Here is a 12,852-nt window from a genome sequence, read left to right on the forward strand (position 1 = left end):
ATTGGCTGTGGGTTTGTCATAAATAGCTCTTATTATTTTGAGGTACGTTCCATCAATACCGAATTTATTGAGCGTTTTTAGCATGAAGGGCTGTTGAATTTTGTCAAAAGCCTTTTCTGCATCTATTGAGATAATCATGTGGTCTTGTCTTTGGTTCTGTTTATATGCTGGATTACATTTATTGATTTGCGAATGTTGAACCAGCCTTGCATCCCAGGGATGAAGCCCACTTGATCATGGTGGATAAGCTTTTTGATGTGCTGCTGAATCCGGTTTGCCAGTATTTTATTGAGGATTTTTGCATCAATGTTCATCAGGGATATTGGTCTAAAATTTTCTTTTTTTGTTGTGTCTCTGCCAGGCTTTGTTATCAGGATGATGTTGGCCTCATAAAATGAGTTAGGGAGGATTCCCTCTTTTTCTATTGATTGGAATAGTTTCAGAAGGAATGGTACCAGCTCCTCCTTGTACCTCTGGTAGAATTCAGCTGTGAATCCATCTGGTCCTGGACTTTTTTTGGTTGGTAGGCTATTAATTATTGCCTCAATTTCAGAGCCTGCTATTGGTCTATTCAGGATTCAACTTCTTCCTGGTTTAGTCTTGGAAGAGTGTAAGCGTCAAGGAAATTATCCATTTCTTCTAGATTTTCTAGTTTATTTGCATAGAGGTGTTTATAGTATTCTCTGATGGTAGTTTGTATATCTGTGGGGTTTTTGGTGATATCCCCTTTATCATTTTTTTTTGCGTCTATTTGATTCTTCTCTTTTTTCTTCTTTATTAGTCTTGCTAGCGGTCTGTCAATTTTGTTGATCTTTTCAAAAAACCAACTCCTGGATTCATGGATTTTTTGGAGGGTTTTTTGTGGCTCTATCTCCTTCAGTTCTGCTCTGATCTTAGTTATTTCTTGCCTTCTGCTAGCTTTTGAATGTGTTTGCTCTTGCTTCTCCAGTTCTTTTAATTGTGATGTTAGAGTGTCAATTTTAGATCTTTCCTGCTTTCTCTTGTGGGCATTTAGTGCTATAAATTTCCCTCTACACACTGCCTTAAATGTGTCCCAGAGATTCTTGTATGTTGTATCTTTGTTCTCATTGGTTTCAAAGAACATCTTTATTTCTGCCTTCATTTCGTTATGTACCCAGTAGTCATTCAGGAGCAGGTTGTTCAGTTTCCATGTAGTTGAGCAGTTTTGATTGAGTTTCTTTTTTTTTTGAGACGGAGTCTCGCTCTGTCACCCAAGCTGGAGTGCACTGGCCAGATCTCAGCTCACGGCAAGCTCCGCCTCCCGTGTTCATGCCATTCTCCTGCCTCAGCCTCCTGAGTAGCTGGAACTACAGGCGCCCGCCACCTCGCCCAGCTAGTTTTTTGTATTTTTTAGTAGAGACGGGTTTTCACCATGTTAGCCAGGATGGTCTCGATCTCCTGACCTTGTGATCCGCCCATCTCGGCCTCCCAAAGTGCTGGGATTACAGGCTTGAGCCACTGCGCCTGGCCTTGGTTGAGTTTCTTAGTCCTGAGTTCTAGTTTGATTGCACTGTGGTCTGAGAGACAGTTTGTTATAATTTCTGTTCTTTTACATTTGCTGAGGAGTGCTTTACTTCCAACTATATGGTCAATTTTGGAATAAGTGCAATGTGGTGCTGAGAAGAATGTATATTCTGTTGACTTGGGGTGGAGAGTTCTATAGATGTCTATTAGGTCCGCTTGGTGCAGAGATGAGTTCAATTCCTGGATATCCTTGTTACCTTTCTGTTTTGTTGATCTGTCTAATGTTGACAGTGGAGTGTTGAAGTCTCCCATTATTATTGTATGGGAGTCTAAGTCTCTTTGTAAGTCTCTAAGGACTTGCTTTATGAATTTGGGTGCTCCTGTATTGGGTGCATATATATTTAGGATAGTTAGCTGTTCCTGTTGAATTGATCCCTTTACCATTATGTAATGGCCTTCTTTGTCTCTTTTGATCTTTGATGGTTTAAAGTCTATTTTATCAGAGACTAGGATTGCAACCCCTGCTTTTTTTTGTTCTCCATTTGCTTGGTAGATCTTCCTCCATCCCTTTATTTTGAGCCTATGTATGTCTCTGCATGTGAGATGGGTCTCCTGAATACAGCAGACTGATGGGTCTTGACTCTTTATCCAGTTTGCCAGTCTGTGTCTTTTAATTGGAGCATTTAGACCATTTACATTTAAGGTTAATATTGTTATGTGTGAACTTGATCCTGCCATTATGATATTAACTGGTTATTTTGCTCGTTAGTTGATGCAGTTTCTTCCTAGCCTTGATGGTCTTCACATTTTGCCATGTTTTTGCAATGGCTGGTACTGTTTGTTCCTTTCCATGTTTAGGGCTTCCTTCAGGGTCTCTTGTAAGGCAGGCCTGGTGGTGACAAAATCTCTAAGCATTTGCTTATCTGTAAAGGATTTTATTTGTCCTTCACTTATGAAACTTAGTTTGGCTGGATATGAAATTCTGGGTTTAAAATTCTTTTCTTTAAGAACATTGAATATTGGCCCCCACTCTCTTCTGGCTTGTAGAGTTTCTGCCGAGAGGTCTGCTGTTATTCTGATGGGCTTCCCTTTGTGGGTAACCCGACCTTTCTCTCTGGCTGCCCTTAAGATTTTTTCCTTCATTTCAACTTTGGTGAATCTGGCAATTATGTGTCTTGGAGTTGCTCTTCTCGAGGAGTATCTTTGTGGTGTTCTCTGTATTTCGTGAATTTGAATGTTGGCCTGCCCTCCTAGGTTGGGGAAGTTCTCCTGGATGATATCCTGAAGAGTGTTTTCCAACTTGGTTCCATTTTCCCCCTCACTTTCAGGCACCCCAATCAGACGTAGATTTGGTCTTTTTACATAATCCCATACTTCTTGCAGGCTTTGTTCATTTCTTTTTCTTTTTTTTCTTTTGGTTTCTCTTCTCGCTTCATTTCATTCATTTGATCCTCAATCGCTGATACTCTTTCTTCCAGTTGGAGTCGGTTACTGAAACTTGTGGATTTGTCACGTATTTCTCGTGTCATGGTTTTCATCTCTGTCGTTTCGTTTATGACCTTCTCTGCGTTAATTATTCTAGCTATCAATTCTTCCACTCTTTTTTCAAGAATTTTAGTTTCTTTGTGCTGGGTACGTAATTCCTCCTTTAGCTCTGAGAAGTTTGATGGACTGAAGACTTCTTCTCTCATCTCGTCAAAGTCATTCTCTGACCAGCTTTGATCCATTGCTGGCGATGAGCTGCGCTCCTTTGCAGGGGGAGATGTGCTCTTATTTTTTGAATTTCCAGCTTTTCTGCCCTGCTTCTTCCCCATCTTTGTGGTTTTATCTGCCTCTGGTCTTTGATGATGGTGACGTACTGATGGGGTTTTGGTATAGTTGTTCTTCCTGTTTGATAGTTTTCCTTCTAATAGTCAGGACCCTCAGCTGTAGGTCTGTTGGAGATTGCTTGAGGTCCACTCCAGACCCTGTTTGCCTGGGTATCAGCAGCAGAGGTTGCAGAAGATAGAATATTGCTGAACAGCGAGTGTACCTGTCTGATTCTTCCTTTGGAAGCTTCCTCTCAGGGGTGTACTCCACCCTGTGAGGTGTGGGGTGTCAGACTGCCCCTAGTGGGGGATGTCTCCCAGTTAGGCTACTCAGAGGTCAGGGACCCACTTGAGCAGGCAGTCTGTCCGTTCTCAGATCTCAACCTCCGTGTTGGGAGATCCACTGCTCTCTGCAAAGCTGTCAGACAGAGTCGTTTGCGTCTGCACAGGTTTCTGCTGTTTTGTTGTTGTTATTTAGCTGTGCCCTGTCCCCAGAGGTGGAGTCTACAGAGACAGGCAGGTTTCCTTGAGCTGCTGTGAGCTCCACCCAGTTCAAGCTTCCCAGCGGCTTTGTTTACCTACTAAAGCCTCAGCAATGGCGGGCGCCTCTCCCCCAGCCTCACTGCTGCCTTGCGGTTAGATCGCAGACTGCTGTGCTAGCGATGAGGGAGGCTCTGTGGCCGTGGGACCCTCCCGGCCAGGTGTGGGTATAATCTCCTGGTGTGCCCGTTTGCTTAAAGTGCAGTATTGGGGTGGGAATTTCCCGATTTTCCAGGTGTTGTGTGTCTCAGTTCCCCTGGCTGGGAAAAGGGATTCCCTTCCCCCTTGTGCTTCCCAGGTGAGGCAATGCCTCGCCCTGCTTCAGCTCTCGCTGGTTGGGCTGCAGCAGCTGACCAGCACCGATTGTCTGGCACTCCCTTGTGAGATGACCCTAGTACCTCAGTTGAAAATGCAGAAATCACCGGTCTTCTGTGTCGCTCGCGCTGGGAGTTGGAGACTGGAGCTGTTCCTATTCGGCCATCTTGCTCCGACTCTTCTTATTTATTTCTATCTGCAGGATCCAGCATAGAGCATAGTAGAGAAAAATGCTCAGAGAAATGATGCTGAGTAAATGAGTGGCTGAATGAATGAATGAATCAAATAGTACCTACTCTGACAGTCATATGTGGTCTCAATTCTTGCTTTTTCTGAATATTTTACAGTGATTACCTGCTGCCAAAGCACACAGTTGAAAATTGAAGAAAGATCAACCATAATAGGCATTTTCATGTTCTGGATACATGTCTATAGATAGATAAATATATATGTACATTTGTGTGTGTGTGTGTGTGTGTGTGTGTGTATGTATCTCATACAATTGCTTGCTCTTTCCTGAGGTTAGCCAGGCTATTTCCATGTAGGTATTGCCAGAGAACACACAAAATCACCTCCATAGACCCTTGCATTTTCATTATTCTGGTTGACCTTTGAACGATGCTCACTCCCATAGAGTGGAAAATCAGAGTATACCTTTTGACTCACCAGAAACTCAACTACTAATAACCTGTTGTTGACTGGAAGTCTTACCAATAAACAGTTAATTAACACATATTTTATATGTTATATGTATTATATACTGTATTTTTATAGTAAAGTAAGCTAGAGAAAAGAACATGTTATTAAGACAATCACAAGGAAGAGAAAATACATCCTCTTCATGCTCATCATCTTCACATTGAGTAGGCTGAGGAGAAGGAAGAGAAAGGATTGGTCTTGCTGTCTCAGTGGCAGCAGAAGCAGAAGAAAATTCATGTGTGAGTGGACCTACATAATTCAAACCTGCATTGTTCAAGGGTCAACTATGCTAATCTCTTATGTGTCATATTCCTGACGCACTCTTCTTCCGGACATGACGTATCTAAGCAGAAGTACTCAGTGTGGAAGCAATAGCACAGCTAGTGATAGATAGGAGGTTTGATTGAGTCCTGGATTTGTCCGCACTCACCATGACCTCAGTACGTTACATGGTCTCAACGGCAAAAGGTGAAGCATGCAGGACTGACATGTCAATACTACAGGAAGTATAAGTGAAAATGGTTCATGAGCTAGGTGAATATTATCCAACTGGTCCAACTCTGCCACCACATTTGCCTGGATGCTCAGGGCTCTAGGTGTCTCTGCTGTCACTCATGCCTGCTTTCTGCTTCCCCATCATATGCACCAGCTCCATGGGTTTTTCATTTTTCCTTTATCTTGCACAAGTTGTTGAAGATCAAGAAGGATGGAATTCCTTTTGAGAGAGTCTGCTGGGTGCCAGGCTCTCTGTAAACATATTGTACTATTTGATCCTCATGCAAACTCCAGAGAGTATTATCCTGTTTTGCAGCTAGGAAAAGGAGCTCAATGAGATTAAATAAAGTTCTTAGTAAGAGAAGGGGAATTTTTTTTTAACTCTTCAAAGCCAGTATCTCTGCTAATTTATCATAAGTCAGACCATGGACAGCCCCACTGCCTGCAATAAGCCTGAAGGCAGAGGAAAAAATAAATTAGAGGAGAAAATGGTATAGTAACAGGGACACGGCAAGAACTTCCTCTTTTAGTAATAGGATGGATCCTTGAGTTCTTATTCTTTCAAAAATGCCAGAGACAACAGAGAGGCCTTGAACTGGGCTTTAGTGAGTTGGCCTGTTTCTCACTCTGCACAGACTGGGGATACTGATAACTTGAAGATATCTTTATGGAGAATAAAGGGAAGCTCTAAGCAGCAGGTTTACTCATTGGCATAATTACTGGAACATTCCTTGCTACCTGGTTCTATAATAAACGGAACCCTAAGTAAACTTGACCAATTCTGAGTCCTCATTTTTGCAAACCTCCAAGCCAGGAATTTCTCTTACTTAGTCTAGTTTGGTTCATATCGTATTGTCCATGGGCTCTAGAAGTGACAAATGTGAACGGTCAGAGGTGTCTGATTTAACTAAGTGCTATCTATGGGCCAGGCACTGGGTTACATGTCTTTCATATCAATTATTTCTTCTAACAATCGTATATGTTAGGAACTATTGTTATCTTGATTTGAGGTCATTTAACTTTGCTGCTTTTTGGTGTTTCGTTTTGTTTTTGCTGTTATAAATAAGGCTGAAATGACAATCTTTGTTCACATTATAGATCATTTCCAGGAAGTGAGATCAGTTACTCAGCCAATTCTTTTGAACAGCTTTAAGACCCTTGAAGCAGATGACCATACTGCTTTCTGGAGGGTTTGTATCACAGTGGACCCTGAGGTCTGCAGGGTATGTGCTTGCTGGTGTCCCCAAAACCTTGCTGCTACAGTGATGTACAGCAAGGAGATTGTCAGGAGTCTCATTTTAATGAACCTGGCAATAGTCTGGAAATATTCTGGCCTGAGATTCGAAACCTGGTCCTGTTCAGGTATGCTGGCTCATGCCTAGAATCAAGTACTTTGGAAGGCCAAGGTGTGGGGATCGCTTGAGTCCAAGAGTTCAAGACCAGCCTGAGCAACATAGTGAGACCCCATCTCTCCAAAAACCAAACCAAAACAAAAAATTTTTAAAATAACCAAGCATGATGGTGCATGCCTGTGGTCCCAACTATTTGAGAGGCTGAGGCAGGAGGATCCCTTGAGCCCAGGAGGTTGAGGCTGCAGTGAGCTGTGATTGCATCACTGCATCCACCTTGGGTGACAGAATGAGACACTGTCTAAAAAAAAAAGTAAAGAAACCTGGTCCCTGCTGTGCCATTGGAGCTGTGTGACATTGGGTTAGTGCTTGTCTGTCTCTGGGCTTCAATTTTCCCAAATGTGACACATAGGAGGTAGGAAAGATTATCTTGTAGGCATTTTCAGCTCTAATTTTTCTTGATGTTTTGGGGGGAATATAGAGCCTCTTCAGGCAACAGGTGTCTCCAAATATAAACAGATTTTCATGTGTTGTCTCCAGTTGTATAATGTATATGATTTGATCAAAGGATATATAATATATATTACATATATCATTTGATCAAATGATATATCATAGCATGGTAGACTCTCAATCAACAACAGTACCTTTTATAGAAGAAAATTTAATACTTCCCCTCCTCTTATTCTTGTGTAAAGAATAACGAGGTTCCTAAAAGCATTTATAAGTAACTATTAAAAAATTCTGAGCATCCAGAGGCCTTGGGATTCTGATTTCTCATCCTATGCACGTGCAGTTTCAAGCATCTTTCAGCTTAACCTCTCAGCCTGGAGCATCATCCACCCAAGTCCAAGTGTTTTCAGATGTAAAGTGAATTTGAAAGTTCCATGTTGACCCTCCATGTTGACTAGAGGCACCGTTGCGTGGATACAAATCTGTGCCTGACATCATGGGCTGTCCTCAGCGTCTTTGATGTTGCAAAAGTTTACTAATGGCTCTGTCAGTTCAGGGAGCTCTTTGAACTAAACACTGATTGATTAAATAATAAATTCATTCTGTGGGTTTGCATCTGTTCACCACGCATTTATTGATGTGTACTTCCTTGGGTGATAGTCTTACAGGGATGAATAAGAGTTAATCCCTGTTCTTTGGAGTTCCCAGGCTAGTGGGTGAGAGGCCCAGGTAAACAAATAACTGCAATACAATGTGACAGATGCTATAACAGAAGCAGATTCAGTGATCTTTGAGAGGATAGGGGAAGCAGTGATTCATTCTATGGAGAAAAAGAAGTTGAGACAGGCTTCCCAGAAGATGAACATTTAATCTCCATTTTGAAATCTTGAAATCTGGAGCACCTGACACAAAGGCATAGAGGTTTAAAAAAAGAGTTTAGCTTATTTGAGGAAAAACCAGATAGGAAACATGGTAGGAAATAAAACAAATAATGTAAATAGGGACTAGATCATAAAGGGCTTTCAGTGCCAGGGTAAAGGGCTTGGATACCATCTTGTAGATTTGTAATGTCTAATAGGGTAGTCATTAGACATGTGTGACTTTTTAAATAAAAGTAATTGAAAGTAATCTCAATTAAAGTTTCAGTTTCTCAGTTGCATGAACTATATTTCAAAGCTCAGTATACACTTGTGGCTAGTGGCTGCCATATTGGAGGAGATGAAGAGCATTTCCATCATTGTATAAATTTCTGTGGACACTGCTTCTGCATATGATGTAAAGTGAGTGATGGGTTTTTAAAGGAAGATGATGGATTTTTTTTTATAATGTGGAGAATGGGTTTGAGGTGCATAAAAGCAGGAGCAGGAAAAACACTGAGGAGGTTATTGTCACACTCAAGGCAAGAGATTATGAAGACCAGCATTACAGCAGGGACTGTCACTATGCCGGAAGAAATCAAGACCATCTTGCAGCTTGTGAGACAGCAAGAGACCAAAGACCATAGTCATCAATGCAGTTTTCCAATTGGAATGTGACAGGAGTCCAGGAAGACATTAATCTCATCTTTTGTCATCAGTACCCTTTGGCTTGAAGCCTCAATCCCCAAGCTTCTTGGTTGACTCTAGGCATGTGGACAAACTCCCAAGTGCCTAGAGCTCCCTGCAGTCTCCCTGCCCCTGCTTGCCTCGTTTCATCATGCCATTGGGTCTTAACCAGATGAGTATTTCATTTGGCCCATTTTCCACCCAGGATGAATGGAGTTTGGGAAAGGAAGATTATATGACCAACCCAGGCATCTGTTTTGCTCTGAGCGTCTGGATTCCATGGTTATAATATGGCAGTGGATACCTCTGAAAGGCAGGGGCAGATTGGATGATAAGATGCAGTTCCTTGTCTCCTCCCTTCCTGCTAACTGTAAACAAATCACTTCCATTAACAGTTGACAGGAGGAAGGGCTATACCCTGCAGGAGAAGTTGCTGAGGACACTGTAATAAAGAATGTGGACTGTTTCTCCTAGAAATATAAAGATGCTCTCAGAGACAGTCATGGTGCTGAGGGCAGTTTATTCATACCCAAGAATATAGGGCCTCCATATGTACTTGAGCCATGTTACTCTCGCTTAACTTGTATGCCATAAAGAGCTCTTATTGTCATGGCCTCCTTAACCCCTTCCCTGTTGAACCCCTAGAGAAAGAAGGAAATCTTCTGGTGGTGAAGCACTAATTTTCTGAAATCCACTCATCCTTCAGGGCCTAACTCAAGCACTACCTGCCCTGTGAGACCTTCAGATCCTCAGTCCTGCTCAGATGGATATTTCTTTTTTTTTTTTTTTATTATACTTTAAGTTCTAGGGTACATGTGCACAACGTGCAGGTTTGTTACATATGTATACTTGTGCCATGTTGGTGTCTTACACCCATCAACTCGTCAGCACCAATCAACTCGTCATTTACATCAGGTATAACTCCCAATGCAATCCTTCCCCCCTCCTCCCTCCCCATAATAGGCCCCGGTGTGTGATGTTCCCCTTCCAGAGTCCAAGTGATCTCATTGTTCAATTCCCACCTATGAGTGAGAACATGTGGTGTTTGGTTTTCTGTTCTTGTGATAGTTTGCTAAGAATGATGGTTTCCAGCTGCATCCATGTCCCTACAAAGGACACGAACTCATCCTTTTTTATGGCTGCATAGTATTCCATGGTGTATATGTGTCACATTTTCTTAATCCAGTCTGTCACTGATGGACATTTGGGTTGATTCCAAGTTTTTGCTATTGTGAATAGTGCTGCAATAAATATACATGTGCATGTGTCTTTATAGCAGCATGATTTATAATCCTTTGGGTATATACCCAGTAGTGGGATGGCTGGGTCATATGGTATTTCTAGTTCTAGATCCTTGAGGAATTGCCATACTGTTTTCCACAATGGTTAAACCAGTTTACAATCCCACCAACAGTGTAAAAGTGTTCCTATTTCTCCACATCCTCTCCAGCATCTATTGTTTCCCGACTTTTGAATGATTGCCATTCTAACTGGTGTGAGATGGTATCTCATTGTGGTTTTGATTTGCATTTCTCTGATGGCCAGTGATGACGAGCATTTTTTCATGTATCTGTTGGCTGTATGCATGTCTTCTTTTGAGAAATGTCTGTTGATATCCTTTGCCCACTTTTTGATGGGGTTGTTTGTTTTTTTCTCGTAAATTTGTTGAGTTCTTTGTAGGTTCTGGATATTAGCCCTTTGTCAGATGAGTAGATTGCAAAAATGTTCTCCCATTCTGTAGGTTGCCTGTTCATTCTGACGGTAGTTTCTTTTGCTGTGCAGAAGCTCTTTAGTTTAGTTAGATCCCATTTGTCAATTTTGGCTTTTGTTGCCATTGCTTTTGGTGTTTTAGACATGAAGTCCTTGCCCATGCCTATGTCCTGAATGGTATTACCTAGGTTTTCCTCTAGGGTTTTTATGGTTTTAGGTCTAACATTTAAGTCTCTAATCTAACTTGAATTAATTTTCGTGTAAGGAATAAGGAAAGGATCCAGTTTCAGCTTTCTACTTATGGCTAGCCAATTTTCCCAGCACCATTTATTAAATAGGGAATCCTTTCCCTATTTCTTGTTTTTCTCAGGTTTGTCAAAGATAAGATGGCTGTAGATGTGTGGTATTATTTCTGAGGGCTCTGTTCTGTTCCATTGGTCTATATCTCTGTTTGGTACCAGTACCATGCTGTTTTGGTTACTGTAGCCTTGTAGTATAGTTTGAAGTCAGGTAGCATGATGCCTCCAGCTTTGTTCTTTTGACTTAGGATTGTCTTGGCAATGCGGGCTCTTTTTTGGTTCCATGTGAACTTTAAAGCAATTTTTTCCAATTCTGTGAAGAAAGTCATTGGTAGCTTGCTGGGAATGGCATTGAATCTATAAATAACCTTGGGCAGTATGGCCATTTTCACGATATTGATTCTTGGGCAGTATGACCATTTTCACGATACTGATTCTTCCTATCCCTGAGGATGGTGTGTTCTTCCATTTGTTTGTGTCCTCTTTTATTTCACTGAGCAGTGGTTTGTAGTTCTCCTTGAAGAGGTCCTTTACATCCCTTGTAAGTTGGATTCCTAGGTATTTTATTCTCTTTGAGCAATTGTGAATGGAAGTTCCTTCATGGTTTGGCTCTCTATTTGTCTGTTACTGGTGTATAAGAATGCTCGTGATTTTTGCACATTGATTTTGTATCCTGAGACTTATTTCACATAAACCTCTGTTTGGCACACATCAACTGTAGTTGGATGATTATGTTACTGCCTGTCTCTCTACATAATAAGCATTGCTGAGCAGGGTTTGGCCTAAGTCAGTTTTGCATCAAAAGGACCTGCACAGAATTCCATTCTGTAAAGGTTCACTAAATTGTATAAATGATGACACATAGTCTCCATTACATCTAAGGAGAGGCAAATCAGAAAAAGTCTAGGAAAGCATCACAGAAGAATCTAGGAAAGAAAATATCTATTTATTTTATGGGTTTTGTCTTGCATTCATATACTTATTCTTTCCTTCATTCATTCATTCCATTGTTGCACAAATATTTACTGAGTCCCCACTGATGGTCAAGAAATTAGCAAACATGGTAGAGGAGGCAAAGCTTAAGTAAAATTCTCAAACATACTTGGGAATTGCCAGACCTCTAAGTACTTAGTTAAAGAGAAGAGAAAAGGAGATAATATTTAATATTTAAGTCCACTGTGAGACTGATTCTGCTAGAGGTATGTACGAAGTTCAGGCAAAGGGAATCAGGGAGAACTCATTCTGTTAAATGAAGAGAATAGACTCTAGACTTCAAATCCTGGCTCCATAATTAGTAGCTGCCTTGGGCAGTTCATCTCTCAGAGCCTCAACATCATCATCTATAAAATGGACATAGTCGTTGTGGGGGAAAACACGATGATGTTTACAATCGTCTTGGTACAATATTTGGAATAGAGCAAGTGCTATTTTTCAGGCCATTATATTTGTCAGCCTAAATGATCAGGCCCATTTTTAACTCGTCTTTGTGTGGGAAGACAGACCAATGTGAAGAACTTCCAGCTAAAGCCAAAACTCAGATGTCTCTGACAATGTATTTTAGATGACTCAGCATTTGAGCAGCCATATTTCAAATACACATTCTCCTAAATTTGGCTTCCAGAAGAGCAAACAAGATAAATCTGATTATGCACTTTCCTACAAGACAGAAAAATGTGAGTAATCAGACAGAAATGTAACTATTTGGGGCTGGAATTCATGAGCTCTATTTCATAAGCATCATTGTAAACAATTCATTGAGATACAAAATTCTAAAGGGGCCGTAGAAATCTACTGAAGATAGCAAGTTGATACATTCCATGGAAAGCACATTTATACCTAAATCACGATTATGATTACTATTGTCATCAGGCAATGAGGAGTTAGTATTATCATGACTGCAGAAGATGGTTATGATGTTTACAGTGTTTGTCAAAACAGGAAACAGATGCTACTGCCAAAACTAATTTAAATCCTAAGAGAGACAGACAATGAAACTCAGAGATACTAACCAATAAGCAATGCTATTATCGTTCTGTAGAGTAAGGAAAGGACTGTCTGGTTTATATGCCCACAGACTTCTCCCTTCACTCAGAATAAGAACCAAGGATAAGCCGTGTGACGTTTTAATGATTATCTCAAAGAGGCAGACCAGGGC

The sequence above is a fragment of the Trachypithecus francoisi genome, unplaced genomic scaffold (genome assembly GCF_009764315.1).
Source record: "Trachypithecus francoisi isolate TF-2019V2 unplaced genomic scaffold, Tfra_2.0 Lachesis_group16, whole genome shotgun sequence".
Classification (NCBI taxonomy): domain Eukaryota; kingdom Metazoa; phylum Chordata; class Mammalia; order Primates; family Cercopithecidae; genus Trachypithecus; species Trachypithecus francoisi.